Below are 13,322 nucleotides of genomic sequence, written 5' to 3'. Positions count from 1 at the left end.
GGCTCACTGCAACTTCCACCTTCTGGGTTAAAATGATTCTCCTGCCTCAGCCTCCTGAGTAGCTGGGACTACAGGTGTGCACCACCACGCCCAGCTAATTTTTTTTTTTTTTGTATTTTTAGTAGAGACGGGGTTTCACCATGTTAGCCAGAATGGAGTTGATCTCTTGACCTTGTGATCTGCCCGCCTCGGCCTCCCAAAGTGCTGGGATTATAGGTATGAGCCACCGAGCCCAGCCTCTTTTTTTTTTTTTTTTTTTTTTGAGATGGAGTCTTGCACTGTTGTTCAGTCTGGAGTGCAGTGGCATGATCTCGGCTACTGTAATGTCTGCCTCCTGGGTTCAAGCAATTCTCCTGCCTCAGCCTCTCAAGTAGCTAGGATTACAGTCGCCCACAATTATGCCCAGCTCATTTTTGCATTTTTAATGGAGATGGGATTTCACCCTGTTGGCCAGGCTGGTCTTGAACTCATGACCTCAAATGAGCCACTCGCCTCAGTCTCCCAAAGTGCTGGGATTACAGACTTGAGCCACCATGGTGCAGCCTTTTTTTCTCTCTCTCTCTTTTTTAATTAATTTGTTTATTTTGCAGAGACAGGGTCTCCCTATCCTGCCCAGGCTGGTCTCAAACTCCTGGTCTCAAGCAATCCTCCCAAACCTTGGCCTTTCAAAGTACGGGGATTATAGGCGTGCGCCGCTACACACAGAGAATTTATTTCTTGGAATAAGTGCTATGTGCCCTAAGTGCATTTTTTCCTGACCTCTCAGCTCTGATTTAGTGGGATATGACAAGGATGACCCCATTTGGGCCGGGCGCGGTGGCTCACGCCTGTAATCCCAGCACTTTGGGAAGCCAAGGTGGACGGATCACAAGGTCAGGAGATCCAGACCATCCTGGCTAACACGGTGAAACCCCGTCTCTACTAAAAAAATACAAAAAATTAGCCAGGCGTGGTGGCAGGTGCCTGTAGTCCCAGCTACTCGGGAGGCTGAGGCAGGAGAATGGCATGAACCCGGGAGGCAGAGCTTGCAGTGAGCTGAGATTGCACCACTGCACTCCAGCCTGGGCAACAGAGCAAGACTCTGTCCAAAAAAAAAAAAAAAAAAAAAAAGAATGACCCAATTTGTATAATCAACTTTTTCACCCGATTTTCTGTTCCTTCTTCTGGACTCTGAACCAGAGAAAGTCAATATTTAAGAACAATTTTTGGCCAAATATTAGCAATAATTCTTTTCTCCTTGCCAGGTTTCAAAATGATTATTTTTGTGAGGTTCTGAATGACAAGTTTAGACATTTCCCCCAAGTGTTGTTGTTGTTGTTGTTGTTGTTGTTTTGAGACGGAGTGTTGCTCTGTCGCCCAGGCTGGAGTGCAGTGGCCTGATCTCGGCTCACTGCAAGCTCTGCCTCCCGGGTTCATGCCATTCTCCTGCCTCAGCCTCCTGAATAGCTGGGACTACAGGTGCCCGCCACCACGCCCGGCTAATTTTTTGTATTTTTAGTAGAGACGGGGTTTCACCGTGTTAGCCAGGATGGTCTCGATCTCCTGACCTCGTGATCTGCCCACCTCGGCCTCCCAAAGTGCTGGGATTACAGGCGTGAGCCACCGCGCCCAGCCTCCCCCAAGTGTTTTTATTTTCTACTCCTTTATTCAGCATTTCTGCAATGCTTGGGTAAGCTTGTCAGCTGCTGGTGGCAGGCGCCATGCCAGAGCACGGCTGTGACTAAGACACAAGCTCTCTGTCGTGGTGGAGCTTACATTGTAGTTGGGGGGACAATAAGAATCAACAATGAGTAAAATATATAGCATGTCAGATGGTGTTCATTGCTAAGGAGGTCATAGCAGGAGTTGGGGGGGCAGTGTATTGCTTTTCAATTTTTTTCTTTTTTTTTTTTTGTAGAGACAAGATCTCACTATGTTGCCCAGGCTGGTCTCGAACTCCTGAGCTCAAGTGGTCCTCCTGCCTCAGTCTCCCAAAGTGCTGGGATTAGAAGCATGAGCCACCACACCTGGCCTCAACCTTTTTTTTTTTTTCTTTTGAGATGGAGTTTCGCTCTTGTTGCCCAGGCTGGAGTGCAATGGCGTGATCTCGGCTCACCGCAACCTCCACCTCCCAGGTTCAAGAGATTCTCCTGCCTCAGCCTCCCGAGTAGCTGGGATTACAGGAGTGCACCACCACGCCCGGCTAGTTTTGTATTTTTAGTAGAGACGGGGTTTCTCCATGTTGGTCAGGCTGGTCTTGAACTCCCGACTTCAGGTGGTCCACCCAACTTGGCCTCCCAAAATGGGAGGATAACAGGTGTGAGCCACCATGCCTGGCCAGCCTCAACTTTTTTTACTGTGGTAAAATACATATGTAATAAAATTTACCATCTTAACCATTTTCAAGTGTACAGTTCAGAGGTATTAAAAATATCCATAATATCGCGCAACTATCCCCACCATCCATCGCTGGAACGCTTTTCATCTTGTAAAACTGAAACTCTACCCATGAAACACTAACTCCCATTTCTTCCTCCCCCAGCCCTTGGCAACCACCATTCTTCTTCCTGTTTCTGTGATTTTTGATGACTCTAAGTACAAACTACCTGGCTTGTCTAAGGCCTCCATGTAACAAAGCCACTCTTATCAAGAGGGATCTCCTGGCCAGGTGCGGTAGCTCACGCCTGTAATCCCAGCCTCCACCTCCTGGCCTCAAGCAATCCTCCCACCTCAGTCTCCTGAGTAGCTGGGACCACATGTGTGCACCACCATGCCCAACTTATTTGTTTATTTTTGGTAGAGAGGGGGTCTCTCTCTGTTGCTCAGGCTGGTCTCAAACTCCTGGGCTCAAGCTATCCTCCTGGTTCAACCTCCCTAAGTGCTGAGATTATAGGTGTGAGCTCCCAGGCCCGACTGGCTCTGACAGTTTTGAGGGATTACTGGATAGGTATTTTGTAGGATGCTTTTCTATTGAAATGTATCCGATGTTTTTCTCATGATTAGAATGGAGTTGTGGGTTTTGGGGAGGAAGATCCTAGAGGTAAAGTGCCACTTCCATTACGTCATCATAGCAAGGATCCGGCATTAATTTCCTAGAGCTGTCATCACAAACAGCCACATACTGGGCAGCTGAAAACAACATGCATTTATTTTTTCACAGTTCTGGAGAACGGAAGTCTGAAGGCAAGGTGTCGGCAAGGTCCTGCTGCAGCTGAAACCCACAGGGGGCAGCCCTCCATGCTTCTTCCTGCCTTCCAGGGGTTTCCTTCGCTGCTGCGGCTGGCGCTGCATCACTTCCCTCACGTAGCGTTCTCCCCTCTGGGGTCCATTTCTCTTCACCTCTTCTTATCAGGACACTAGCCATACTGGATTAAGGGCCCACCCTACTCCAGCGTGACCTCATCTTAGCTAATTACATCTGCAATCACTATTTGCAAATAAGGTCACAGTCCGAGGTTGCAGGGAGGATGTGAGCTTTGGGAGGACATGATTCGACCCAGTAAAGATACATGCTATCCATATGGCTTATGAGTGTTGATATGGACCTTGATCACCCTGCTGAAGGTGTGTCTCCACTATAAAGTTACTCCTTTTGTTTATCCTTTTTATTCTGTACTCTTTGGAAGGAAGTCACTCTGCACAATCCACATTTAAGAAGCGGGAAGTTGGCTGGGCGCGGTGGCTCACGCCTGTAATCTCAGCACTTTGGGAGGCCAAGGTGGGTGGATCATAAGGTCAAGAGATAGAGACCATCCTGGCCAACATGGTGAAACCCCTTCTCTACTAAAAATACCAAAATTAGCCGGGCGTGGTGGCATGCGCCTGTAGTCCCAGCTACCTGAGAGGCTGAGGCAGGAGAATCACTTGAACCCGGGAGGAGGAGGTTGCAGTGAGCCAAGAGCACACCACTGCACTCCAGCCTGACAACAGAGTGAGACTCTGTCTCAAAAAAAAAAAAAAAAAAAAAAAAGGAAGTGGGAGGTTATGTCGCCCTGCCTTTAGAGTGAGGTATCTAAATAATTTATTTGGAATTCTGCAGGAGAGGCTTGTCTCTTTTCCCCATTTACTAATGTATTCAATCATTATTTATTTGGAGACAGAATCTCACTCTGCCACCTAAGCTGGAGTACAGTGATGCAACCCTAGCTCCCTGCAAGTCCTGGGCTCAAGTGATGCTCGTGCCTCAGCCTCGCTGCATGAAGCTCATTAAAGACATTTTTTTGTAGAGACCGAGTCTCTCCCTGTTGACCATGCTGGTCTTGAACTTCTGCTCTCAAGTGATCTTCCCACCTAGGCCTCCCAAAGTGCTGAAATTACAGGTGTAAGCCACTGCACCCAGCCTCGGTTACTTATTAATATATCACTATGGACTCATGAATACTTAACTTTAGGGAATAATCCAATACTATTCTACCTAGTTTGTCAATCAAAGTGTTCTAGCTTTGGCCCTTAGGAGTTCTCTCAGGTGGCTCCTGGACCCCTTTGACATGCCCCGTCAGTGTGTGTGTGAACGCTCTTTCACTTCCTGACATGACAAGATACTCCAGGGCCATCTCATATATTTCCTTCCCCTTGTCCTAAAATTAGCCCTTTCTCCAAGGAGCCCTGGTTCCTTTACTGGAGATTGGCATTAGAAACAAAGATGCTGGCCCTGGGTGGGCTCCTTGCTTCTTAGGGTATTATTATTATTTTTAGGACCCCTTGGCTGACAGAGCAAAGAAATATATGTATGTATGCTAAGGTGTGCGTATACATATATCTACAAACAGGGTCCTTTTTTTTCCTTTTCTTTTCTTTTTTGAGACAGGGTCTTGCTCTGTTGCCCAGGCTGGAGCACAGTGTCACGACCATAGCTCACTGCAGCCTTGAACTCCTGTACTCAAGCAGTCTTCCTGCCTCAGCCTCCCAAAGTAGCCAGGACTACAGGCGAACACCATCACGCCCGGCTAATTTTTGTATTTTTTTGTGGAGATGGGGTTTCACCATGTTGTCCAGGCTGGTCTTAAACTCCTGGGTTCAAGTGATCCTCCTGCCTCAGCCTCCCAAAGTTCTAAGAATACAAGCTTGAGCCACCATGCCCAGTCTGTAACTATAAATAGTTCTATATGTAATTATCTGTATCTGTATTAAGTTAAACATGAGTTGTTACTGATTCTTCAATTGTAATTCATTATCATATGGATCATTCTGGCCTCGTTTCTCACTGAACTGTAAATTTTCAGTCAACCAGTGAGAAGCCTGGCTCCTACCATTCACCACCTATTGACTATTGTTCCAGTATACATGTATAGCCATAGTAGGACTGTCAACGAGTATCCCTGCAAAAAACAACTTCATTGACTAGAGTACAGTACTGACATGTAGTTCCTTTTGCCTTTACTTTTACAAATTCCATTCAGTTCCAAAGTTACTTACATCAGTGCCTTTTTCCCTAACCCTCTTCTGTGAGGCTGTTTCATGCATTTAGAAAGAAAAAGTTAGATTCTCTTGCCACCATCTGCATTTTTTCCTGGGACTCTCCCGACTTCCTAAATGATCTTTTAAAAATTTGCCTTGGCCGGGCGTGGTGGTTCATGCCTATAATCCCGGCACTTTGGGAGACAGAGGTGGGTGGATAACTTGAGGTCAGGAGTTCGAGACCAGCCTGGCCAACACGGCGAAAACCCATCTCTACTAAAAATATAAAAATTAGCCAGGCATGGTGGTGGGCACCTGTAATCCCAGTTACTCAGAAGGCTGAGGCAGGAGAATCGCCTGAAACCCAGGAGGTGGACGTTGCAGTGAGCCAAGATTGTGTCACTGTACTCCAGCCTGGGTGACAAAGTGAGACTCCGTCTCAAAAAATAAGTAACCAAATTAATTAATGAATAATAAAGATAAAAACTTGTCTGTATTGTTTCATTCAGTGTGGTAAAGTTCTATAGGTTTTGACAAACGCATAATGTCATGTATGTACCATTATAGTACCATACAGAAGAGTTTCACCACCCTCAACATCCTTTGTTCTTCATTATTTATCCCTCCCACCTTGAACTCCTGGCAATCACTAATTTTTTTTCCCCCTGAGACAAGGTCTCGCTCTGTTGCCCAGGCTCCAGGACAGCTTTGAACTCCTGGGCTCACCAATCCTCTCACCTTGTCCTCCCAAAGTGTTGGAATTGATTACAGGCTGGAGCCACCGTTACCAGCTAATCACTAATCTTTTTACCGTCCCTATGGTTTTATCTTTTCTAGAATGTCATGTGGATGGAATAATACAGTATATAGTCTTTTGAGACTGACTTCTATCACTTAGCAATATGCATTTAAGGTTCCTCTATGTTATTTTGTGTTAAGGTTCTTCTTTGTCTTTTTGTGACTTGATAGCTCATTTTTACAATTGCTGATTAACGTTCCACTGTATGAATGAGTTACAGTTGGTTTATCCGTTCACTTTTGAAGGATCTCTTGGCTGTTTCCAGTGTTTTTTTTTTTTTTTTTGAGATAAGGTCTCACTCTGTCACCCAGGCTGGAGTGCAGTGTGGTGATCATGGCTCATTGCAAGCTGTAACTCCTGGGTTCAAGCAATCCTTCTACGTCAGCCTTCTAAGCAGCTAGGATTACAGGCACCAGCTAGTTTTTTGTTTGTTTGTTTGTTTGTTTTGTTTTGTTTTTGAGATGGAGTTTCACTGTTGTTGCCCAGGCTGGAATGCAATGGCACGATCTCGGCTCATCGCAAACACCTCCCGGGTTCAAGCGACTCTCCTGCCTCAGCCTCCCGAGTAGCTGGGATTACAGGCATGTGCCACCACACCTGGCTTTTGTATTTTTAGTAGAGATGGGGTTTCTCCATGTTGGTCAGGCTGGTCTCGAACTCCAGACCTCAGGTGATCCGCCCGCCTCGGCCTCCCCAAGTGCTGGGATTACAGGCATGAACCACCGTGCCCAGCCAGGCCTGGCTAATTTTTTAATTTTTTTTTTAGGAGGAGTCTTGCTGTGTTGCCCAGGCTGGAGTGCAGTGGCACGATCTTGGCTCACTGCAAGCTCTGCCTCCCAGTTCACACCATTCTCCTGCCTCAGCCTCCCGAGTAGCTGGGACTACAGGTGCCCGCCACCACGCCTGGCTAATTTTTTGTATTTTTAGTAGAGACGGGGTTTCACCATGTTAGCCAGGATGGTCTCGATCTCCTGACCTTGTGATCTGCCCGCCTCAGCCTCCCAAAGTGCTGGGATTACAGGAGTGAGCCATCGAGCCTGGCCCAGGCCTGGCTAATTTTTAAAAATGTTTTTTGGGGATGGGATCTGGCTATGCCCAGGCTGGTCGCAAACTCCTGGGCTCAAGTTCATTGTCTTTAATGACCAACTTAATATTACAAAGAAGCCAAATTTCACAAAATTAATAAACTAATTATTCAATTCAATCTCAATCAAAATTCCAATTAGAATTAAAAAAAATTTTTTTGAGATAAAATTCATCTAACATAACATTCAGAATTTTTACCATTTTAAAGTGTGTAAGTCAGTAGTTTTTAGTATATTCATAATGTTGCACAACCATCACCGCTATCTAATTCCAGAATATTCTCATCATCCTGAAAGAAAACCTATACCTTTCAATTCCCTGTCCCCCAATTCAGGTGGAATTTTTAAGGCCTAAAACTTATTATTATTATTATTATTTTTGAGACAGGGTCTTGCTCTGTCACCCCGGCTGGAGTGCAGTGGCACAATCTTGGCTCACTGCAACCTCCACCTCCTGGGTTCAAGAGATTCTCCTGCCTCAGCCTCCCAAGTAGCTGGGACTACAGGCACGCACCACAACGCCTGGCTAATTTTTGTATTTTTATTACAGATGGGGTTTCACCATGTTGGCCAGGCTTGTCTCGAATGCCTGGCCTCAGGTGATCCACCTGCCTCAGCCTCCCAAAGTGCTGGGATTACAGGCGTGAGTTACCATGCCTGGCAGAAGATCTAAAACTTATTCTAAAATGTACATGGACACACAACATCATCTATGAAGTAGTCTTGCCAAAGAAAGCAGAATCTGAATTCAATCAAGCCTCTGAATATGTGCTATCCAATACAATAGCCACTCAAAATTAAAATGAATTAAAATAAAATTATGCAGCCATAAAAAAGATCATGTATTTTGCGGGAACATGGATGGAGATGGAGGCCGTTATCCTTAGGAAACTAACACAGGAACAGAAAACACAGGTTCTCACTTATAAGTGGGCGCTAAATGATGAGAATTTATAAACACAAAGAAGGAAACAACAGATGCTGGGGTCTATCTGAGGGTAGAGGGTGGGGGGAGGGAAAGGAGCAGAAGAGGTAACTATTGAATACTGGGCGTAATTCCTGGGTGATGAAATAATCTCTACAGCAAACCCCCATGACATGAGTTTACCTATGTAACAAATCTGCGCATGTACCCCCAAATCTAAAATAAAAGTTAAAGGCCAGGCACGGTGGCTCATACAGTAATCCCAGCACTTTGGGAGGCCGAAGCGGGCAGATCACCGGAGGTCAGGAGTTCGCGACCAGCCTGGTCAACATGGCGAAACCCTGTCTCTACTAAAAATACAAAATTAGCCGGGTGTGGTAGCATGCACCTGTAATCCCAGCTACTCGGGAGGCTGAAGCAGGAGACTCGCTTGAACCCAGCAGGTGGAGGTTGCGGTGAGCCGAGATCGCACCACTGCACTCCAGCCTGGGCGACAGGGCAAGACTCCATCTTGAAAAAAAAAAGTAAAAAAATCTTAAAATGAAATGAGGCTGGGCATGGTGGCTCATGCCTGTAATCAAGCACTTTGAGAGGTTGAGGTGGTTGGATCACCTGAGGTCAGGAGTTTGAGACCAGCCTGGCCAACACGGTGAAACCTTATCTCTACTAAAAAAAAAAAACAAACAAAAAAAACTAGCCAGGCGTGGTGGTGAATGTCTGTAATCCCAGCTACACAGGAGGCTGAGGCAAGAGAACCACTTGAACTCAGGAGGCAGAGGTTGCAGCAAGCCAAGATTCGGCCACTGCACTCCAGCCTGGGCAACAGAGTGAGACTCTGTCTCAAAAACAAAAAAAAAAAAAAAATAGAAATGAAATAGACAATTGAGTTACCTTAGCCACATTTTGAATGCTCCATAGCAACGCATGGCCACTGGCTACAAACTGAGAAGCGCAGATCTAGAATGGTTCCATCAGAGCAGAAAGTTGTACTGGCCAGCATCTCACCTAGATCTAATAGTTCATAAGAAATACAGAGATTAGAGAAATATATTCAATACCACAAGGATGCAATCACCCAAATACAGAATATGGAAACTTCTACAGAACAAATGACCCTGCTCCATTTTTTTTTTTTTTTTTGAGACAGGGTCTCACTCTGTTGCTCAGTGGCATGATCTTGTCTCACTGCAAACTCTACTTCCCAGACTCAAGCGATCCTCCCACTTCAGCCTCCCAAGTAGCTGTGACTACAGGCATATGCCGCCATGCCTGGCTAATTTTTTATATTTTTGGTAGAGATGGGGTTTCGCTATGTTGCCCAGGCTGGTCTCAAACTTCTGACTTCAAGTGATCCCCCTGCCTTGGCTTCCCAAAGCTCTGGGATGACAGGTGTGAGCCACCATGCCTGGCTGACCCAGTTTCTTTAACAAATACATGCCATGAAAAAAGGTGGGGGAAACTTGCAGATAAAAAGATTTATGAGATGCATCAATCAAATGCATTGTTTGGACCTTCACTGAACTTGATTTGAACTAACCAACCACAAAACAGACTTTTTTTTTTTTTTTTGAAATGGAATCTTGCTCTGTCGTCCCGCTTGGAGTACAGTGGTGTGATCTTGGTTCACTGTAACCTCCACCTCCCGGGTTCAAGTGATCCTCCCACCTCAGCCTCCCAAGTAGCTGGGATTACAGGTGTCTGCCCCTGCACACGGCTAGTTTTTCGTATTTTTAGTAGAGACAGGGTTGTATCATGTTGGCCAGGCTGGTCTTGAACTCCTGACCTCAGGTGACCCACCCACCTCGGCCTCCCAAAGTGCTGAGATTACAGGCGTGAGCCGCTGTGCCTGGACAAAATAGACATTTTTTGAGACAATCCAGGTAAGCAACAAACCGAGGTGGACGTATAAACTCATTCAAATATGGCAGGGGTGAAGGACCCAGCTAGGATGAGAGGGGAGTGTGCATTCCCGATTTGATGGGAAGAAAAACGAGGGTAGGTAGAGCTTTGTTTTGGTGATGTTAGCAACATGATGCTTCTCATTTGCTGTGGGAGGAAAACGAGCTAGGAATTAGCTTCAGGAACAGCAGCCACATCACTCCAGGATGGTCCTGAGCTCTGCCCTGGGGAGGGTGAATATGAAAGAGGTGTGAAGTCTTTTCTTTCACCTACCTGGAAAACTGCTGCTCATCCTCAAATTTCCTCTTCCAGGAAGCCTCCCTGGCTTGCCCCACTGCCCAACCCCATCCCATCCTGAAAGCCCTCCCTGAGCTTCCCTCCTCATGCTCCTGAGGGTGGCCCACTCTAAGTGTGACACTGATACCTAGACTTGCAGGACGAGGAAGAACTGGCCAGGTGGAAAGCCTGGAGAATATGCCAGACCGAGGGCATAGCCTGTGTCGAGAGCAAGCCTGGCTGGAGCTTGAGGTCCACAGGGACAGAAGGGAAAGCTGGATCTTAAGAGGTCAATGAGGAGGTTGGGAGGAAGTGGGATACAGAAAAGATGATAAATGAGTATCAGGCCCTAAAAGGTGCCAGATCTATGGGGAGGTCAGCAGGGCACAGCAGGATTTTTAAGGCCACTTCAAGGGCTTTGCATTTATTTGAGGGGCCACGGGAAGCCACTGAGGTGTTTTAGGCCATGGAATGGTCTTTATCTCTCAGTTTTGTCAGCCAAAAAAAAAAAAAAAAAATCAAACTGTAAAATACTTGAAGGGATTTACTCATGTGAGTATTACGGTAGGTAGCTAGGCAGGCATGAACAGGGCTCCCCCTCCACCCAACAGGAAAGTCAGGCCACCCTCAGGTGATGGTCAGGCAGTTACACTGTTTCTCTAAGATAACAGTTGGTGGCAGCCTGCTCCAGGGAAATGCAGTTTCCCAATAGATACAAAAACCTGAAACTGATGATCAGTTTCCCGATAAGATCTCACGAGTTGGGCGACTGAGCTTGAGCATGCGTACTAAGAAGCAAAATGGTGGAGTTTAACAGATATATGACCTTCTAGGAACATTCAGCTGGTAAGGGAAGAAAGCCTCAAGTGAGCATGCGTACAAGGCCAGTCAACAAACTGCACGTTTCCCTCCCAAGCGCTAGCAGGCCACTGCTCACGTGGGCAACCCACCTCAAGAAAAGAATCGGGGGAGAAGGGCTGCAAGACCCCCAGAAGCACGCCACCATATAAAACTCCAAGTCAGGCTGGACATGGTGGCTCACGTCTGTAATCCCAGCATTTTGGGAGGCTGAGGCAGGCGGATCACCTGAAGTCAGGAGTTTGAGACCAGTCGGGCCAACATGGTGAAACCCCATCTCTACTAAAAATACAAAACTTAGCCAGGTGTGGTAGTGCACACCTGTAATCCCAGCTACTCCAGAGGCTGAGGCAGGAGAATTGCTTGAACCCAGGAGGTGGAGGTTGCAGTGAGCCGAGCTTGCGCCACTGCACTCCAGCCTGGACGACAGAGTGGACTCTGTCTGAAAAAAAATAAAAAACAAAAATCCACAAGTCAAAAGGTCAAACCACACACTTGTCTTTCAAGTTGCCCTCTTGGCCCTCTTCCAAGTGTACTTTCCTTCCTTTTGTTTGCACTCTAAAGCTTTTTAAATACAATTTCACTCCTGCTCTAAAACTTGCCTTGGTCTCTCCTTCTGCCTTATGCCTCTATGAACCCCAAAAATCTGAGACAGATCTCAGTTAATTTAGAAAGTTTATTTTGCCAAGGCTGAGGACACATGCCCATGACACAGCCTCAGGAGGTCTTGGCGACATGTGCCCAAGGTGATCACAGCACAGTTCTTTTACATTTTAGAGAGACATGAGACATCAATCAACATATGTCAGAGGAACATTGGTTCTGTCTGGAGAGGCGGGACAACTAGAAGTGGGGAAGGGTTTCCGGGTCATAGGTAGATAAGAGACCAACGGTTGCATTCTTTTGAGGTTCTGATGAGCCTCTCCAAGACAGGCAAAAGGATATGCATTTATCTCAGTGAGCAGAGGGGTGACTTTGAATAGAATGGGAGGCAGGTTTGCCCTAAGCAGTTCCCAGCTTGACTTTTCCCTTTAGCTTAGTGATTTTGAGGACTCAAGATATTTTCCTTTCACATTCCCTCTTTTTCTTTTTAAAAATTTTTTAGATAAAGCATTTTAGAAGAAAATGAGTCTCTGATCTCAGGTTTCATCTGATCTCTCATGGCTAGGATGGTTTATTCCTAGACGGGTAAGTCCCCAGTTGCCAGGAAAGCTCATTTTTAGAAGGTTGTGAAGTCTCATGTCCTCTGAAGAGAAAATAGGGGGAGGAACGGAGAACAACAACAAACAAAAGAACAATCCTGAAAAATTGTTATAGGCCACATTACTCCGAAGTCCATACATCAGTAGACAGATATGAAAGTGGCTGGCCCGGCACGGTGGCTCACATCTGTAATCCCAGCGCTTTGGGAGGCTGAGGCAGGCAGATCACCTGAGGTCGGGAGTTCGAGACCAGCCTGATCAACATGGAGAAACCCCGTCTCTACTAAAAATACAAAATTAGCCAGGCGTGGTGGTGCACTCCTGTAATCCCAGCTACTTGGGAGGCTAAGGCAGGAGAATTGCTTGAACCCCGGAGGCGGAGGTTGCAACGAGCCAAGATTGTGCCATTGCACTCCAGCCTGGGCAACACAAAGAGCAAAACTCTGTCTCAAAAACAAACAAACAACAAAAAAAGTGGCTTATGTATATAAATATAAATAGGTTGCTGTTACCTTCTTCTGAAGTTTAAGTTGTCTAGCTTCAGTTCACAGGGCTTTATGAAAACACAGCTTAGTTTTCAGTGACTCCAGATTAGGAAAAATGGGGGAAAAAAGAAGGAAAAATTTGAAAACATTATTTTGAAGACACATTGCCAAGAAAAATTAGAATTTGGTTCAAACTGTAGATAATAATAAAAATTGAAAAATATTAGACAAGACTAGAATCTAACAATGAGTGTTACTATAGTTTTGGAAACATAATTTTCCTCTCTCCAGTTTCCTATTTTTACTAAAGACAAATCATGGTAGGACTGGTTTGCTTTATTGTACTTGGCCTAATTATTTGTATACACTGCAGCAAAAATAATTAATGTTTACATAGGCTTTTAAACTGGTTTTGAT

The sequence above is a fragment of the Pongo abelii genome, chromosome 18 (assembly GCF_028885655.2).
Source record: "Pongo abelii isolate AG06213 chromosome 18, NHGRI_mPonAbe1-v2.0_pri, whole genome shotgun sequence".
Classification (NCBI taxonomy): domain Eukaryota; kingdom Metazoa; phylum Chordata; class Mammalia; order Primates; family Hominidae; genus Pongo; species Pongo abelii.
Note: the sequence above shows the minus strand (reverse complement) of the source record.